The sequence below is a fragment of the Strix aluco genome, chromosome 6 (genome assembly GCF_031877795.1).
Source record: "Strix aluco isolate bStrAlu1 chromosome 6, bStrAlu1.hap1, whole genome shotgun sequence".
Classification (NCBI taxonomy): domain Eukaryota; kingdom Metazoa; phylum Chordata; class Aves; order Strigiformes; family Strigidae; genus Strix; species Strix aluco.
This window is the reverse complement of record NC_133936.1, coordinates 45,220,909-45,240,362: the sequence shown is the minus strand read 5'-3', so window position 1 is coordinate 45,240,362 and position 19,454 is coordinate 45,220,909. Positions and strand designations below refer to the sequence as shown.

The window sequence follows — 19,454 nt, the reverse complement described above, 5'->3', positions numbered from 1 at the left end:
GGAAGGAGAAGTTACTTTTTAAGTAGGGGAAATTCCCTGTCTATCCCAAAGGCACCCTAGACAGAGAGCTACCCCCAAGTTGTTCTACACGTGTCCTCATTTTCTTGCTTTCTTTCCTGCCTTTCCTTTGTCTGCAGTTGCTTGGGTCTTGTACACTGAACTGACACTCATGAGGTTCTGTGTTTTGTGTGTATAAATTTTTCTTAATACCTGTTCCTCTTTTCCACAATAGTTGTTGTCTCTCTGTCTGCCTCTTTACGGTGGAGTTTCATGTTGCCAAGGCACGTGGCCTGTTTGACTGCTCTGCACTGGAGACTTCATCCAGCCTCACAGTGTGCTGGACACTGGAGACCAGCGGTGGATTTATATGCCTGACGGTGTGACCTCTCTGCTCCTGCCAGGCTGATGCTCAGCTCTGTCTGGTGAGAGGTAGGTGCCATCTGCTGCAGCTGCTTAAGTGGGGTTTGGGAGTGATGGGGAAGACTTCTGACACGTACTGGATTGTCTCCAGTTAATGCTAGTGTCTTTGGGAATACTTGTCTTCTGGGATCTGGCCTAGGATTCCAAAGCTCACTCTGCACAGCATGCTAGAGAGACAGCAGATGGTGATGCCTTCTGTGCCATTCTAATCTGCTGTGAGCTTGGGCCAGTGACCTAGAAGGGATGGGCTCTGGGATGGTTTGCCTGGTGTCTGTGGCAATCTACCCACAGTTGCCCTTCTATTGCTGTGGAGAAAGTCTCATTGAAGAGATTACATGGATTTCACAATGGGTGCTACCTGATACAGTGTTACTGGCCTAAGAGGGAGAGGGTTTAGACTGCTTTGAAACGAGCAGGCTTTGAAGGCAAACCATCTGTGTGTCTGCATAGCTCTAACCTTCCCAACTGCAGCTTAGTTTCTAGTATATACACAAGCTTTCAAAAGCATCTTTGATTAATACATTAAACATCCTGGGGACCTGTCCAAATTCAAACTATTTAATGGCAACTGTCATCACAGAGCTTCTTCCTCCTTTTTTTCCTTCCAGTTTACCCCTCAACTTTCCCCTGGGGCATAAAGCAGAGCTGGCAAGCTTTGGAGAGGCTGGAACAGTGGCAGGTTCTCCTTGCAGCACAACCTGCTGCTGTTGGCATGAAACCTGGAAGTAGATGTCGCTCTGATATGGCTGCAGGATCACGTTACTGCTTGGGTTCATTTGTAGTGTATCAGCCCTTGGCTGCTTATCAGCTTCATGCTTTAAAATGTTGGAGACACAGAGGGAAGGAAGAACAAATACTGCAAAGTGTGTTGCAATAACTGTGTAAAGAACAGCTGGTCACACACAGGAAATAAAACAAGTTGTCTGATCCAGTTAAGCCTCTGGTTGGTTGCCACATCTGCAGTGACTTATAGTGCTAAGGGACATGATTAGGTGTTTAGAAATACTCGCTTGAAAGTCACTAGAGCAGAAGATAAAAGGATTTTGCTAGAATTGCACAGATTCATGCACCTTGTCCCTCTAGATTCTTTTTAGCTGCCCAGGCGCAGGAGTAATGCCTTGTAAGGATGCAAAGCAGCATTGCCCAGAGGCCGCCTCTGTGACTACCCGGAGGTTTAGTTCTGCTTGCTGCAATTGTGCAGGCAGGTTGGGGAGTTGCTGCGTGATGCCTCGGTCTGCGTTATCCCCACAGTGGGTGGTGCAGGCTGGTTTGTGCCAAAGAACAGCCATGAGTCCAGGCCTAGGAACAGGGTTCCCCTTAGCAGTGAAGCCAAGTGGGTACATTTGAATGTCTGTCTGAAACCAGCAGGCTTACAGGTTTGTATGCACATATTAGTGGGTTTCCTCCTTCTTCCATTGAACTCTTTGAACGATTGGGTGGTGGAAAGGAAAAGTGGAGAAGGCACTGCACCTTGGATGGGAGGGGAAAAAAAATCCAAGGCATCCTTGTTTTCTGATGCTCAATCAGTATAAATCATGATCTGCCAATGCTCTGGCCTATGTACATTAGTTTCGATCTCAACTCACCTCCAAGGTTAAGCACAAAGATGAACACACGGAAAAGATAGATAGCATGCTGAGTAACAAACATGCTTCTGGTAGGGGTATTCAGATCATGCTATCGGACAAAATGTTATTGTCAGTGTTTCTCAGCATATGAATGCTGCTCAGTATAAAGAGCAGCTCGTACTGTTACTGGTGTTGTGATACGGGAACCACTGGTGCAAGTTCTGGTAAACAGCAGCAGAATTGGTGTTAAAGACTAAGGCAAGGAACGAGACTTTGGTTAGGCGTGCAAGATACAGATACTGTAAAACTACATGCTTTTTGTGATTGCCTGTGTCTTCTGACTCAGAAATAGGAAGCTGGATAGTAGCAGTGAAAGAGTTCTGCAATGGATCTCTCTTGTGGGGTCAATAGGCTGTAAGGTCTGTGTTCCACTGCTTGGCAAGGCAGCGACACGGAATGCTGAGAAAGCACGAGGGAGCTGAGCACTGCAGAGCTGAGCTTCAGGGACTTCTCTGCTGGCATACAAGGCATAGGGCTGGCAGGTTTGTCTGGGTGGTGACAGGAAGGTTGGGATCCGAGAGCAGCAGTGGCTGTGCTGGCTGTTAGATGGCATTTACCTCTGTTACAGCAGTATCCCAGGTTTGAAGGATGGATGCCTTCCTGACAGACCTTGTTCTCCCTGCTTTAACAGGGCTGCATCAAAAGCGAGTTGCCTGCATCTTTCTGGCTATAAAAGATATTGGGGCTGCTGTTTGTACCTACTCAAAGTTTATCTTGTGCTTTTAGTCTCATCACATTAGTAAGTTGTTAGAGCAAGGCACAGAAGAAAAGAGGGGGAGGGGGAGGACTGTGGAAAGAGAAGTAAGTAGGAAACAGCCAGACTTCCATTTCAGCTCTTTAGCTAAAAGTTTTGTGGGCCTGGTAGTTTGGAATGAGCTTCTGATCCATGTGGAGCAGTAGCTGTGTGAGTCGTAGTGCCAGAGGGCTGAGCAGTGCTTCCTGCTGCTGAGGCCTGGACAAACAGACCGGTGGAACTCCTGCCAGCCAGTGGCTTGGAGCGCTTTGTGCTTGCTGCAGGACCTCAGCCAGGTCAGAGCTCACCTGTGCTTTAAGTGGGGACACTGGGAAACTGAATACTATCATGTTGTTTTTCTGTGTTGGGATGTCTAAAACAAATTCAGATCTGGGGGGAAAAAAGTCTCCATGGGCTACTTGAAACATCATCCTCTCTTTTTGGATAAAGCATTTTCACCTGAAAGCATTCACCTTTTCAGTGAAACCCTGTCCCACCAGCCATGGGAACATGACATTTCTGCAGTGACTTAGCTCTCACCGCTGTGCTGATCTCTTGCCAAGCAAATCACCTGCAAGTGGAATTGCCTGGGGTTGGCATCTACCAGGTACAGAGAGAAGGTTTTTCTGTGCTGGCTTTTTTTCTGTTTGACTTTGGGCAAGTGTTAATACTTACTTTTGTGCTTTTTGTAGAGCATACAAACTTATCCCTAGCATTAAAGTATTTCTTGAAGGTCCATATTCAATAATACTTAAGTTTGTATGTTCTACACAAAGCACAAAAGTATCCCTAGAATTTAAAGCATTTCTTGAAGGTCCGTACTCAGTGTTTATGGTGAAATAATCTTTTGGCTACCCTGTTTGACAGGGAAAAGTATAAACATTCTTTAGGATGCCTGCTGTCATCAAACACTCAGCACGCTTCTAACAAGTTATTCAAGTACATCTTTTCCTAAGAAGTTTTAAGAACAGAAGATGCATTAAGAAAATAAAGGAGGTGAAGAGGTAAGGGATTAGTTTATCAAGGAGACTTGGGAGAGAGGTGTTGCTATTAATTGTCATTATTGCTTGTATTGCTGAAGCAAACTCAGAAATCGAATGAGTCCTGTGTGTTAAACTCTCTTTGATGATGAGGCTTGTTTTATTTGCTGTGTTCAAAAAGAAGTTCTGAAGGAATTAAAGCCTAGGAAAATGCTGATGTCTGTCAGTTGTAAATCCTGTTCTTAGGGCTGTTTGCTTGCTGTGTAAGAGTTGTGTGGTTTGAGTCATGCTGCAGGCAAGCATGCTGGAAAGCTAGGTATTTATAGATAATTTGCCAACATGCAAAGTGTCTCCTGTTCAGTCTGTTGTGTGACCATGAAGATCAGGATGAGAGGGCCTGTGGAGTTTCCTAGTGCAAGGATGGGAAGAAGAGAAATCTGCAGATGACGGTGGTGCAGGAAGTGCTAATGGAGAACTCAGTTCAGCAAAGTCCTCCCCAAAGTAGGCAGGACATGTGCCAAGAAGGGAGGGAATAGGGGTAGAAAGCGACTCTACCTAGAAGGTCATTACAGGAGCAGGTGAAGATAATAGTTGTGTACTGAAGAGTTTTGAAGAGAGGAATCTAAGAAGATTCACTTCACTTTCAGCAGTGAAACGAGTTCTTCATGCACTATAAAACTGGAAAGGCTGTAACCTAGTCTGTAGAGTGTGTGGGCCAAAAGATACCTGGAAATTAATTTGTTTTTACAGTAGCATTTTTAGTTTAGAAAGCCCTCTAATCTTCGTCATATCTTTTGCCTGTGATGGGAGTTCACGTTATTTGACTTGTTTGCAAGTTTATTATACCTTAGTCCTATGCTTCCTTGGGATTTTTTGGTGTTTGGAAACTGTAGGCCCAGACCTGATTTCTGTGGAACCCCTGCTACGGAATTAAATGCATCTAGTGATTCTTTACTGTTTGTAATTGTGTTCTGAGAACGCTCTCTTAGCTAGTGTTTAAGACACTGCGTGGGATGCAGGTTGTAGCTTAAGGCACGTAAACTTAGGTGTTCATGTGTAGGCATGTAAGCTACAGCCCAGCATCTTGGCTCTGTTTATAGTCAGTGGAGATCTGTAACGGACAATGAAGCTTATTCCTAAGTATAGAAGCGGAGACAAGGTAGCCTGGAAGCTGAATCCCACCCTTACTGCACATTTTATGTTCTAATTTAATCAAACATCTTGTCATACCAAATCATATGCCTTCCTGGGGTAGGAAGGGCTGTTGAAGAAAGGAGGGAACAGTAAAAATGTGGAAAGTCGTAGCTTTATAAGAAGTGGGAAAAGGTGTGTCAGAAGGGAGAAGGAACATTCCTCTATGTATGACTGAAATTAAGGGGAAAGTGCTGAGATGTATAGAAGAGAAGTCAGGGTTAGAAAAAGGGACTTGAGGGATACACACAGGAGAAACAAACCATAAGAGCCTCAGGGTTGAAGGTGAAGGTACCTTTTGGGGGCAGGTAAGTACTACAATAGCTCTTGATAGCTGTCTTGCAAGTAATCAATTACATTTGGGGTAGAAGCATGGGAGAGCAGAGCAAGAGAAGAGAGGAGACTGCTGGTTATGGGTCTAGGGCTGGTTTAGGGTTTGGAATAGTAATGAGGAAGCTCTGAAGGAGGGGGAATGAACTGCAGCAAGTCATCTGTCATCACACGGTGTGGTTGTGATGAGGGTGGCTTTGTGGTGGGAACATGGAAGTGACAGTCAAGAAGATAACCTGAATTCAATTGCCATCACTGCTTTTACATTTACACGGTGACTTAGCTCTCAGCACTGTGCTGCTGCTGTCTCCATGGATAAAAGCAAGCTGACAGGATATTATTTGCTTCTTTGGCAAGAGTGTGATAACTTAGGCCAAGTTGCTTGGACTGCTGTTTCTAGTTGTTACCTATCATTTTGAAGCAGTGATAGAGAATTTGTTAAGTTGCTCAGAACTCCCAAATTAAATTTTAGTCTCAAAACCAAGCCTTGATGGACCTTCACAGCCTCACTGGTTTAACTGGCTTCTTGACTGACCAGACACGGCTCTTTTCAATGAGCTTGGAAGCTTTCACACAGAGTTCTGGCACTGACAACTGACACTGGCTTTGAAACTGCTAATTCAGTTGAGGCAACTTGAGAGTGTGGCCTTGGAAACGCAAGATGGCTGTGTGCAGGAAGGCAGTGAGAAGGGTGGCAGTGTCTTACGCATATACGCTTTCTTGAAGTCACACTTCCAGATACACAACGCGATCAGGCCAATCAAATCGAACATAGCCTTTTGTCTTCCCACCTTCATGCCTGTAAAAGCAGTATCCTTCCATCCCTTCATGACCTGCAGGGTTTGCATTGTTTGTCTGGGCAGTGTTCTTACAGAGCAAACGTGAGGATTCAAGTTCAGGCCTAAATATGTTATTAGCCCTTTATTATAATGCACCACTGTTCTACCCCAGCCTGGAAACCCAGGTTTTAGTCTCTTACTAATGGGCACCCGGTGGTCTGTTGGCTTCTCAGTGGTTTGTTAAAATGAGCAAGCAAATGCTGCCCATCCCACCTAAATGTCACTGTTCACAGGTTTCTTGACTCTCCAAAAGATTTTAAAGGGAGCCCAGAAGTTTAAAAGAGGTTGAAGAAAACCACTTGGTTAAAAAGAGGAGAGGAAGTTTTGGTTCCGTGTTGTGGTCAAGTATCAGAGACACTCAGAGGGCTTGCTTATTTGACACAGCTTGCCCTGTTCTGAAAAGAGTAGGGCTTCATCCTGGGCAGACAGAGTCCCTAAGGAATGTTTGTGTCACACTGAACTCATAGGCAGCTGCTATCCAGAAATGTCCGTGCTTGCTTGATCCCGAGTGGGTAACTAAAATTCCAAATGTCAGGTCAGAGAAAGAGCATCAGGAGTCAACCTGGTCACAGCACTGCTTATGTTCATTAGAAAATGGTTTCCTTTGGGGCATTGCTTGCAGATGTGGTTTCTTTACACACTTACCCAGAGAGGTGTTTTTCAACAGCTTTTCAGTACAAAGGGTAGAATGCAGCTCCTTCCCAGCTGTGCAATACTCCTCTGTAATACTCACTGCATATGCACCCTTCAGACAAGCTGCAGTGCTGTGCATGGTTTGAAATACCATTTATATGCTCGACTGTCTAGGAGGGAAGGGAAGAAGCGTGGTCCCTTTCAGTCTGTAATCCTACTTGCAAATAAGAGGGTTAAATCTCACCAGGTCTTTGGCTCCACCTGTGGCTTTCTCTCCTTCTCCATCAGTCTCACAGCAAGCAGCACTGAAATCCCAGTCACAGATTGCTTTTCCTCAACCGCGGGGCCAAGGGCACTGTCCAGATTAGATACAGACAATAACAGTGAATGGGCCTCAGGGCAAGTTTCAGTTCTTTCAATTTTGCCTATGACTTTTCAGCGTGTTCTCAACTTTACCTCTTGTGATTGTATGGCTTGCAAAGGGTGTTGAGCAGACATTCTCATTGTAGCAATTTCATGTCAAGCATTTGTCTCTTGAGCTGAGAATGTCAGGTTCAGGAAGTGCTTTGGTAACATTTGCCTGAGTGATTTTATAGTGAGATATATTTGGATGGTTTTATCTCTCTATTTTTGTTTCTAGTAGACAGCAAGAGACGCTCTCTCAATTTTCAGCTTTATGCCAGAGCAAGATCAGTTATGGGCACTGAGTCAGTCGTAGCTCAAAAAAACCTCTCAGGCTGTATAGATAACTAGAATGAAACCCAGAAATAGTTTTCTAGGAAAAAACTGTCACAGCTGCTTCTGTGAAACTTCATACATAGAAATGAAGACTGAGGATTCCATGTTTTGATTACTTGATTGCAGCACTATCAAATGGATGAGACAGAGCAAACCAGATATAAGAAATTAAGAATGCAGGCAAAAGTTATATTACCTTCAGCTACATGTTGTGTGCATTGAAATGACAGCCTGCCTCTTGATTAATTTTTTTTAACTATCCTTAGGTCATATAACCTTTAAAGAAAGTAAGTTTTAAAAGCTCTTTCAGTGAGCACTCTTCATTCTCTTCTAGATGAACGAAAGCTTCCAATCTAGTTTAGTAATTCTCAGAAATAGAAAAATGGGAAAAAATCATAGGATGCTTTGGCTCAGCTTCTTGGGAAGGTCAGGAGAAGCTTGAGTAGGGTTCATATTCCTGTCATAAGCCCTGGTAGAGGTGGAGCTGCTGCTTGCCAATGGTGCAGCCATGACAGTGGATGTGTCCCTCGGGTGAGGGTGGGAGCTCCCCTCTGTCCTTACAGGTGTCTCTGTGTGGAGTAGTTCCTGCAGGTGTCTGTTCTGACTGGAGGACTCCTTTGGAAAAATACACTCAACCCACTTCCCACTGCCTCAGCATTTGGCTCTGGGGAGCCAGGCTGAGCAGCCCGCAGCCAGCAGCCACATCTGGCCCTTTGGTGCATTCAAAAGTCAGTCTTTGGATGTAGGTTTGTGGGTGCCTCGGGCTTTGTCATGTGGTTACGTTGCTAATGGCTTTCTCGTGTCTGTGGTTGTGATTGCAGGGAATTAATGCAGTTCTCCACTTGGCAACAATTGATTTGTAGATGAAAATGCATCATGCCAATCTTAAGTGTCCTCTTTCAGAGATGAAAGAGGACCCTTTTGTAAATGGTCATTTCTGTAGCGCTTCAGGATCCTGCTTGGGTTGTGCTTGGCAGCAAAGCTGGTTTTGTGTTGGAGGCAAAGGAGTGACAGCCATGTCTGCTGTGGTAGTCACTGTTAAATGGTGCTGCTATTTATTTTCCTGTTGCAGGGACCTTTATTTAAAGCTAATTACAGGTCTACCTGTAATTTCAGCTCTCAAACTATTCCTGACGGTTTCAAAGCAGAAAGGCTGTTTGTCTGGAGCTGGTGAATTATCATCGCACAAGCTCACATGACATGCAAGCTTAAGAAATTAAGTGAAAAAATGGAGCTTGGAGGAGAGGAGCTTGCCTGATTCTAAGACATGTCTCTATGACTGGAGGGTGGGATGTGTGTTATCTGGTCACGTGGACAAGAGATGGAAAGTCTGACCAAAAGGCATGATGAAACTACAGTCACAAAGACCTTAGCATGAGACACAAGACCCTATTCCTACCTTGCAGAAGATCAGCCTAAAGGTGTTAGGAGATAAAGCGATCTTTTCCCTGGATGGCCATCGGTTCAGGACAGACCAGAGCATACCATGAGCATGCATATGCCAGGAGCTTCAATAATTTACATCACAAGATCATCAAAATACTTGTAGATGAATGAGAATATTTTCTTTGTACTTCATACTCAATGTGTTCTCCAGGCTCGTAAGAATTAGCTGTTACGGTGTCACCTTGGTGTGTTCCCAGAGTGTTGGCAGTGACGTCCTTTCTATGGCTTGAGAGCAAACGTTCTTGATGATGGGTGGGACTTGTTCTTCTGTGCAGAAGGCGGAGGTTGAACTGCACAAGTACAGACAACATGAAACGTTCCATCAGTGAGACCCTGTTCCAGCATCTCTAGTCACAGTGGTATTCTGTGGTTATAGGTGTGTGTGCAGAGCACTACAGGAAACAACAAACATTCAGTTCTTCACTGTTAGAAATCATTAAAGTAATGGTGGGCAGCCCTCAGCTGATTCTCGTTCAAGATAATTTTCTTGAGTTTTAAGTTGTGCTGCTGAAAACCCAGTGAAATCTAGACCCAGGGCATTTGTATGTCTTAGTTCCAAAGTCCATCAAGGAAATTCATGGTGACAAAACTTGGGCACAGGTAGATTGGGCAAAATTAGATGGATCTTTGGTCTCCTGGCCAAAGGTATGAGACTTTGAGCACTTGGACCTATGAACAGAAGCAAATGTGGTTCTGTTCTTACTGACGGCTTTGTTGTTATTGCTGTGTTTGTGATAAACCAGTGGCTTCTTTTGCCAGAAGGGTGGTGGTGATGTGATTTCTGTGGTGGGCAACTGATGTTGCAGGGCTGCACAGGGAAATATGTTCAGTGTTTGTGTGCAGTTTGCCTCTAGGCAATGGTGTGGGGTTTTCTTCTTGAACTGCTTTAAGAAGTGTAAACATCTGTTATACTGTGAAAATGCATATAGGAAGTAAACCTGAAATCCTTGTGACCTTCACTTTTTTCCTTGTGTCTGGAAAATTTGTTGCTCATATGGACGTGGTGGTTAAATACCATTTACATCCTACCGTGACAGTAACATAAGTATCATGGCAACAAAATGTGCTCTGGGCATAATAAGGGAACGGTATAAAGGTGGCAAACTTTAGAAAATAACGGATCTTCTGTGCGCTATTTCTGCTTGCTATTGAACTGTTGCAAGGCAATCCATAGCTTTGGAGTCATCGCTTTGGTCGATAGTCGAGAGCCATGCGAGGGCCTGGTGGTAAAAAAAACCAAAAAAAACAGAAAAACAAACAAAAAACCCCAACAAAACAATTCTGTTGGCTCAACCAGCTCCTCATGAGCACTTTGTGCCCTGCTTTCCACTCGCTCTTCGTGACTGTATTGCTACTGGGGAGAAGGGGTATGTGAAAGATGTCTTTGAAAAACAACCCACAAACTTAGTGAAGCTGCAGCTTCTTCCCAGCAGTGAAGTGGGGCAGGTTGTTGGGAGCAGAAGAGGGTTCATTTTGGTTCTCTGCTCTTTTTTTGTTCTTTCAGCAGTCTGGTTTCAATGCATCACTTAGATTATTTCACTCCTGTTGTGACCAGGAACTGGTGCTTCAGTGGCAATCACAAATACTGGATCTTTTCGATCTGTTTGCAGAATAAATTGTGCCTGGTTGAATAGGCAGTATTAGAATTGGTGCTTGGGAGAATCAACTTGAAAATGAAGTTGATTGCATGTGTGAGTATCTGAACAGTCAATTCTTGCTCAGTTTGGACAAAAGCGTATTTTGTTTTCTACTTGGAAGTTCAAAGCACGGAGCCTTGGAGTTCAGCACTAGAGTCACTGAAGCTGCTTCCCCTGCCCCAAGCCCCTGTATGTGTTTTTACCTGGATCTTTTATCCCTGCTTGGAAGCTTGTGGGCTTACAAGTGAGAAATCTAGCCTTATGCTCTGACAGCCCTCTGGGTTTTGAACGGAGCTGAACAAGTCCAGATGCAGAGCATTTTCTTACAGCAGAGGGAGTAGATTGCCAATTAATGCCAAACTTGCCTGGTGTGGTCAGTAGTCTCTATTATGCAAAACATAGTTCTGCTTGGGGGCATCCCTTTGTTTTAATGAATGTTGTTTGAGTAACCCAAGAGGTAAGGGATGGTATATGCTAAAGGGGATTTATGAGATTGCAAGACTCAGGAATGAGTTCAGGTGCTGAATTTGGACAGCCATACATTGGGAGGTAGCCAGGGTGCAGTTTTACTTGCCCTCTCTTAGGTGAGATGGTGGTGCTGCACCCTTAAACCCACTGTAGTGTTGTGCTATGGAGTGTGTTTTGTAGATAAGATTTTCCTGATGGAACCAGTTAGGAAAGGTGGAAGGAAAAAAGCTTCTGCATGATTCTTTTCTGTTCCATCTGCTGTTTCACTGTGTATATGGCCAAAATGGTTTGTATTGATGTTAGAGACTTGTCTCGTGAGCCATTGGTGATAGAGGATGGGTCAGCGAACCAAGCTAACAGCTGGTCCTGCAGCTGGTACTGCAGCATCACTATTACTGGCTTTGTAATTCTTATTACTATTTTTTATTTGGTAATATAATGGGCATGTATGAACCCTGACTGAGATCAGGCATGTTCTCCAAACGGACGGTGGAGAATTAGCCCTCAGTTTAGATAAGACAACAGCTTTCAGCAGAGGCTGGCTTTAGTTGCTTTTGAACTTGGCAAATTGGAAGGCTGAAATTTTTCTTGCTAAATGTCCAGATTATCTTCCTATTTGTATTTTCTAACTCTGGGAGTTTAACTTTGTGTCTTTGTTCTTATTTATTGTAGCTTCTAAGTATCATTTCTGTGTAGTGCTTGAGTGGTATCTGAGGGCCTGTGTCAGGTACTGTCATATTCTATGCAGTGCTGTAGGTCAGGGGTCACAGGTGCTTCTTCGGAGAAGTAGTGGCGGAATGAACAGTGATTTATAAAAATAAGGGAGATGAAATTGTTCACTAAGTTGGGTGATCTGAACAGCTTGCAAATGTTAAACTCTTTTGCGGCAGTTTAAAAATCAGTACGTTAATTAACACAATGTTGTTTGTCTAATTTTTAAGAATCTCTAGATTCATTCTGAATGCCCAGAGATGATTTCCTATGCAGCCACTTGGAGCTTTCCATTTTGTAACTGCTGTTCAAAGGGAAACTAATTGAAGAGGTGACTGAAATTGCTCCCATTCCTCTTTACACAAATGAGATTTATAAAGTATGTGCTACTTATTAAATTGTCTCAGCATGAAGACATTAGGGAGACGTTTCCTCCCTGGATAAGAAGGTCCGTTATATAAACCTCACTCACTACCTGAAATGTAGAAGGGTTTACGTTTTTAATAGAAAAGTTATTGAACCTTTGTCCCAAATGACAAGACAGACTCTGCTTGGTTACTTGTTTGTTTACAGCAGGTGTTGCAGAGTGTTCCCAGAAGTCATCTGTTGAAAAATCGCTGCCATACCGCAGGGAAATCTGGCCTGATTTCTGTGCTCTTGGCTGCTCTCCTCGGACTTCTGTGTCCTTCCTGCCAAAGCACTTACCCCAGGGTACAGTGAATTAGATTTGGATATTGCTTATTTTTACTTTTGGGACGTCCTGGATTGTGACCGGCTTTTGCGTTGAACCATCGGTGTGCAGTCTGCTTCCAAGATGAGCACACAGCACATGCTTGATTGCATTGTGAGGTGCCTGTTGTCTTAAAAGTGCTTGTTTTCAAGTGCTCCATGAAAATACTGATAGAAAGGTCTGATGCCTCTGAAGAACCCAACTGCAAATACTGCTGGTTCCAGTGTATTGGGAGCACCCACGGAGGGAGTTGCTGCTCTGGTTAAGGTGAGGTGCAGCAGCCTGACTGAGAAGGGCTGGGGCAGGCAAGTAGTCAGGTGCTAATGAAGGTCCATGTCTTCCTTTGATTCAACCCTTTATGCCATCTCTCCCTTCTCCTGAGCAATGCTGTTGAACCACAGATAAGCAGGAACGGGGCAGGTACTTTGTTTTGTAAGCAGCTTGTATGGTTTTGTCCTCTGCTCCTGGTTGTCCCGTGTGTTTGGTTTTTCCTCAGTTGTGATTTATCTCTCTGACACTCCCCCACCTCCCTGCCTTCCCCCCGAGTGGCAAATAGCAGTGTCACTGGTTGGATCACCTAGGCAGCATTTCAGGGAGCAGAACTCATGTACCTGAATACTTCATTCAGGTTAAGCACCAAGGGCTGTTCCCAGGTACAGTTTATGAGGCATCTAAAGGAGGAGCCTGCTCAGGCTCCTTGTTAAAAGGAGACTGTGATTCAGCTCAGAGCTACAGCCTCTCTCTGACCTCCGGGTGTGTCATCTTGTTACAGTTCAACATATAACTGAGTTTCTGAAACAACACTTGTGAATGCTGGGAAGTGAGTTCTCTCTTTAGTCTTCTGAGCTTTCTGTTACAGGGCTGCATCCTGGTTTTAGTGCTGAGGAGCGCTCTGGCTCATGGGACAGGCTGTTTCCCTACACGTGTGCATTTCTGACTTCATACATTCTTCAGTGGTTGACACTGATTCTTACCAGTGGTCTCTCGGACAGCTTTTTGATGCCAGCAGTAAATGATGGAAAAGCCCAAGTATTTTTGCTCCCATGTGATATTCCTTTAAAAGACCACTTACAGCGGGAGTCCTCTTCACCCCATTCTTGGCTAAAACCCTGCTTTTATTTTTGCTCATCAGGGCATTGAAAGCAGGGCAGGAGTTGCTGTCTTGAGCAGTGTTTCTCACTGAAGAGGTTAACCTGAGCAGCTTTTTTTTTTTGAAAAAGAGCTTAAAGCTGAGGCGTCCTACATACAACAGCAGCCTCCTGAATGGTGTTGACAAAATCGGGCTATTAAGTATGGTTCTGAAAACTTCAGCTTCTCCTGTGATTATTGCTTGGAATAATCCTGAAATAATAATCTCGCTTGGAAATCCTGCGGGTTCAACAGTGAAAAGAGAATGGGACAGGGATCCTGTACTTGTACACATATTCCAAATCCATACAGTTCTAAAGATCACTGTACAAATTTTGTGGAGGCAGTAACTTGTTAGGATGAGTGAGATCAGGTTTGGAAATACTGTTTTATTTGTCAGAGCCTTTTTAGTATGCCCTGTAGATCCACAGAGGTTTCTCTGATGTAAATGGACAGGGTAAGGGGCTGGTGGCATACAGTGCTAGGAAAGAGCACTGAAGTTCATGGGCTAATGCTTCTCTAAAAAACCATTAGAAAGCATTTATAGTTGGCTTGATGTAGGTTGTGGACGAGTTGCTGGTGCTGGCACTAGGGCATTAGTTTCCTGCTTTTTTTCTTTAAGGAAGTGGAGCTGCTCTCTGGGTGTTAGAATATCATATAAACACAAGGAGAGAAGATGTGAAATGGCACAAGATGTGGGAAAACCCTGGACAAGTAATAAACTTTGCAATTTCCTGGGAAAGCCTGTATCTGCTTTTTGGCTCCAATTCAGAAGGAAGGGATCTGGAGTCTGGGAGCTTCATAATATTATATAATGCTCAAGAGTAAAATGCTGAGGCTCAGATTTCTGTCTCTCTTGTGGTTAAAATGGTTTAGGAGGCTTTGGCCCTGATTCAGCAAAGCACTTAAGTCTATATGCTGCCTTATCTTATTAGTCTCAGTGGAACTATTCATGTGAATCGGACTAAGCCAGAGCTTGCTGACCTCTCTGGACCAGAGGCTTTATGGTAGTGTGGAGATGAAATGGTCAATCCTAAAACAGCTGTTGATGTAATAGTTGTACAGAAATTGAAGTATAAGCAGCGCTGAAAGCCTGGAGAGAGGATATGGTTTGATCTGTCTTGTGTGTCACCCTAGGCTAGCTTTAGAAACTTCTGACAAATGTATTTCTTGAGTTCTTAATGCTCTCTATAGAGGGAAGACAGCATAGACTCCTCCTCCAAAGTGGTGAGAAGTCAGTGCTCCAGCACTGAATCTGTCTCTAAGCACATGAAGTGACACTGTGTAGAGGAAGATCAAGTTCTCAGCTGGAGATACCGTGTGGGCTGCTGCATCTCTGGCAATGGCGTTGCCAACTTTGCTACCAGGAGTTGCCCAGTGTTAGATAACTGAATGCACTGTTGGTACCTGACCAAGAGTTTGGCTGTACTGGGTGGTCGCGTGTCTGCAGACAGCACTATTTCATACTGAGGAACTGAATGTGCATCTCCTGGTTGTCCTGGACAGTCTGCATTGAGGCTCGTGTGTTACTCAGGAGCGCCACCAAGCTCAGGGTGAATAAACTCCTGTGCTAGGTGCTAAGGGCAGCAAAACCAGCCCGCATTGTCTCCTTGAGGAAATGGGTAACTGAATTCAACAATTTGGTAACTGCTTGTCATCTTTTACATGTATTTCTGCTGATGGACTCTCTGGGAAAATCATAAAAAGACCTATTTAAAATGGCAAGTCACAAAACTCATGCTTTTTTCCTAATTTGTGCTACTGATGGTATCAGAGCAATGAATGAAGAGCATCTTAGCAGTTCATGAAATGAGTGCTTTCACCTACAGAAAGAGTATGGTTTCTCAAAGCAGTTACTTAACTATCAGCTTGCAGCCTGACAACAGAAGTATCTTGGTTGAGCTTTCCAACCTGTCACATGGAAACTTTCAACTGCTGTTGCTTTCCAGCTCGCTTCCCGGGGTGCTCTGGGCAAGCATGTTCTGCCGCAGGTTCCGCATGGTCAGTGTCTGCCCTCATGGATAGCAACATGTGTCTGAGGGCAGAAACGCTGCCTGCCTTCAACCCTTTCACTCAAAATCCTGTGCCTGGGATTCCTCCCTTTGAAGGTGCGGCCCTGCTTAATCTGTTTATTTAAGAGGTAGGGCATTTAGCTCTGAATTCAGATTCAGAATGGGAAAAGATGTGCTGTTCTGCCTTTTCCAGATGTATCAGGAAACTAAGGAAAGGAGAAGAGGTGCAGCTCTGTATTCTTGTGTATTCCAGCATCCTTTTCTTGTCTTTATAGCTGATGAGTAACAATTACTGCCCTCTTTCTCAAACTACCACATCTGTCTCCAAATGCTGTTCTTTATTTCAAGGTGTCTGACAGCACTGGCAATGCAGTTGAAACCTTCATTATGCAGAAGAGCAAAGCAGGTGTTAGACTTGACTTGCCCAAAGAAGTGTTTTGAACCAAAGAGAGTCGAATATTCCCAGTGAACAATTAGTCTTATTTATTGTGTATTCAAGAATAGGGCAAAAATTACTTCACTGATGTCTGCCAGCAAGTAAATGGCTGGTATGGAATTGACTGTATAAAAGGGGATAACCATTTTGGAGAGGGAAGTAGCAGCATATGATACTACAACAGTTACTTGTTTTGTTGTCATTCTGCTGATGTCTGGCTTGGACTGGCAGCTTTACAGCAGCCTAGCTCATTGCCGGATGCCATTATACTGCTGTGATAGTGAGGTGCAGCAGTGGTGAGGTGAGACCTCCGTGTTTCTTTAATGGCCATGGCAAGGGTGTTTTAGTGCATTGGAGTTGGGAAATGACCCATTTTGAAACTGTCTTGTCTTGGCATCCCTTCTTTCCTTCTGAGATCCTTATTTATGGCTTGCTTTGACACATGCTCATTGTAGACATAATCTGACTTTTATAAATAAATTTTAAATCAGAGGTCCTGATTGGATTGTCTCTGCTTGGAAACCCCGTGGGATTAAGCATTCACCTACCTGAACTGCTTCTTAGGTTCTTGGTTGTGTGGCACAGCTCTAAAGTTAGGTTTGGGAAACTTGTCTCTGTAGCACATGTCATCAGAGCTTTACCTACCTCACGGTAACGCTGAGGCCTAGAGCACAGTAACAATTTACAGGTTCTGTCTGGATTCTCCTTGTGTCCTGGGGTTACTCACCCGTTCCAAGGCCTGAACTAGTTCACATGTTCCCCTGGACAAGGAAGAAAGGGAAAGAGGAAGGAGTCTGCCCATGCTGTTTGAGTGCCAGAAGTGTGGTGTCAAGTGTGTCACTAATCCTGATCTGGGAACATGAAAGAAGTAGGTTGTACTCTTCTTCCAAGATCAGATTGAATTTGCAGTCCTTGAGTACTGAACTGCCATGAGACTGAGAAACCGTGTCAAGCTGATGTGAAAACTGAAGAGATTAATAAGGAACTCCAGGAGACGTGTGTTCCATTTCTCTGGATGGGAAGGCACTATGCTTTCTGAGTGCCAAAGGCGATATAAATCAGACCCAGTGGGCTGTTAAATGGTGGAGGCATGGTACAGCAGAAGAACATAACAAGTTAAACCAGCTTCCTCTTCCCTCCACCCATTAATGCTGTTCCTTGTATCTACATACGATGCCATCTACAGCACTTAGCTTTGTTTCTATAAATCGGCATAACTTCTGTGCATTTTATAAATGGATCGAAAAGGTGTGCCTCTTGACAGGGTGTTTATATATCCAAAGTGAAGGACCAGTGTTACCCCTGTCCTTTTTTTGAGTAAGGTACTGTAGCTTTCCTGGTAACTTGGCTTGTGCACTGCCCTCTGCATCTGGAAGGCCTGAAAGGAACGTGCACTAAAAACGTAGCTGGGCTTACAGCTGTTTGAGAGCTGGGAAGACCATATTGACTGATTTAGATCTATAGAGTGATATGAAGTACATGTTTTAGGTACTGGACACTAAAGGAAGTAGTCATACAGCAAAATCTTCTGTGTAAAATAATAAAAGAAAGTAAACCTTTACTCAGACATATCTTCCCAGTGTTATTCGTAATTTATCAGGTCTTAAGTCATAGAATCATAGATTGCTTTGGGTTGGAAGGGACCTTAAAGACCATCCTGTTCCAACCCCCCTGCCCTGGGCAGGGACACCTTCCACTAGCCCAGGTTGCCCAAAGCCCCGTCCAACCTGGCCTTGAACCCTTCCAGGGAGGGGTGAGGCACAGCTTCTCTGGGCAACCTGTGCCATTGTCTCACCACCCTCACAGGGAAGGATTTCTTCCTTAGATCTAATCTAAATCTGCCCTCTTTCAGTTTAAATATGATACCCCTCATCCTATCACTACAATCCCTGACAAAGTCCCTCCCCATCTTTCCTGTAGCCCCTTTAAGTACTGGAAGGCCACTATCAGGTGTCCCTGAGCCTTCTCTTCTCCAGCTGAACCCCCCCAACTCTCTCAGCCTGTCCTCACAGGGGAGGTGCTTCAGCCCCCCAAGCATCTTCATGGCCTCCTCTGGCCCCACTCGAGCAGGTCCGTGTCCTTCTGATGTGGAGGCCCCAGAGCTGGGCCCAGCACTGCAGGGGTGGGGTCTCACAAGAGTGCATCACCTCGCCTGACCTGATGGTCATGCTTCTTTTCATGCAGCCCAGGATACAGTTGGCTTTCTGGACTGCAAGCACATTTAGAATGCACTTCGATTTCAGACGTCTCATGTAAGATTTTGTAAGACGACAGTCTCTGCTGCTTTAAAGTAACTTTTCTTTACGCTTGTTTCTTGGGCTTTAACGGGCATTAACAGCTACCACTGCTTATCCCAGGATTTAGTAATAGTATGTGGGAAATGAGGGTAACCCTGTCAAACTGAGATACTGTTGTCACGTCCGGGGTGAGGTGGGAGGGTGTTTATTCTTTAGAATGGTGTTCAGTCAGGTACCTTCCTGTGAATGTCACTTCTGAAAACACCACCACACCAGTTTCATAAAGATCCTCCTTGGGCTGAGCTTTTCTTCAGTTTTAACCATTAAGATAATCCTCTAAAGCCCATTCCCTTCTACATTACTGTCTCCCTGGCTAACAAGAAATGCAGAAAGCTGCTACAGTCTAGGGGAAGCTGATGCCATTATTTCTGCATGGTCTGTGGGGTCTGTGTACATGGCACTGATACCACAAAACTGAAGAACTCAAATTACCTTTTTTTGTACTAGTTTATGCTGAGGTTTGGTAACTACCATTTTTAAATGATGTATTTTAGAGAATGGTTATTGGGTGAGTAATAAGGAAAAACAAGACCACAGGGTTCTGACTGCTCACCTTAAGAAAGTAATGGGAAAGCCTTGCTCTGAAAACGCTGCTGCAATTTTGCTTCTAGGTTATACTCTGCAGTACTGCGTGTTACCTACGGGAATTACTTGAGATCCCTAGTTTGGTTTGACAAGGTCAGTGTCACCCACACAAAAGACAGGATTTTCCTTCAATGTAAGATAAGCAGAGAACAGTACTAAAGCTACAAAAGTAATAAAGCTACTCGAAAATAAACCACTAATTTTTTTTGATTAGTCTGGCATGTTCTTGAGTAAAGGTTGTTGCCTGCTCTTTTTTTGAACCAGAGAAGACAGTTCTGAGTAGTTATTGGCTTCTTGCCTATAAGCAGTGCCTTTTGCATGTCTGGTTTGTCTTCCCACATGTCACAGATTTCCTGTTTATCTTGTGTTCTGCTGTTGCAGTGGGAAGGAAATCCAAATTCTAAAGATTTTTTTCTTTGACATGAGCTATCAAAGTTAGGGCTAGAAGTCAAAACAATGAACTGCTCTTCATCTGCTAGTGTATTGCTAAACAGAAGAGGTCAACCGCAAAG

At 44.2% G+C, this 19,454-nt stretch overlaps 1 pseudogene; it reads left to right on the top strand.

Moving 5' to 3' along the window:
- Window positions 1-19,454, top strand: part of LOC141925515 (ras-GEF domain-containing family member 1B-like) — a 97,706-nt pseudogene that overhangs the window by 7,660 nt on the left and 70,592 nt on the right.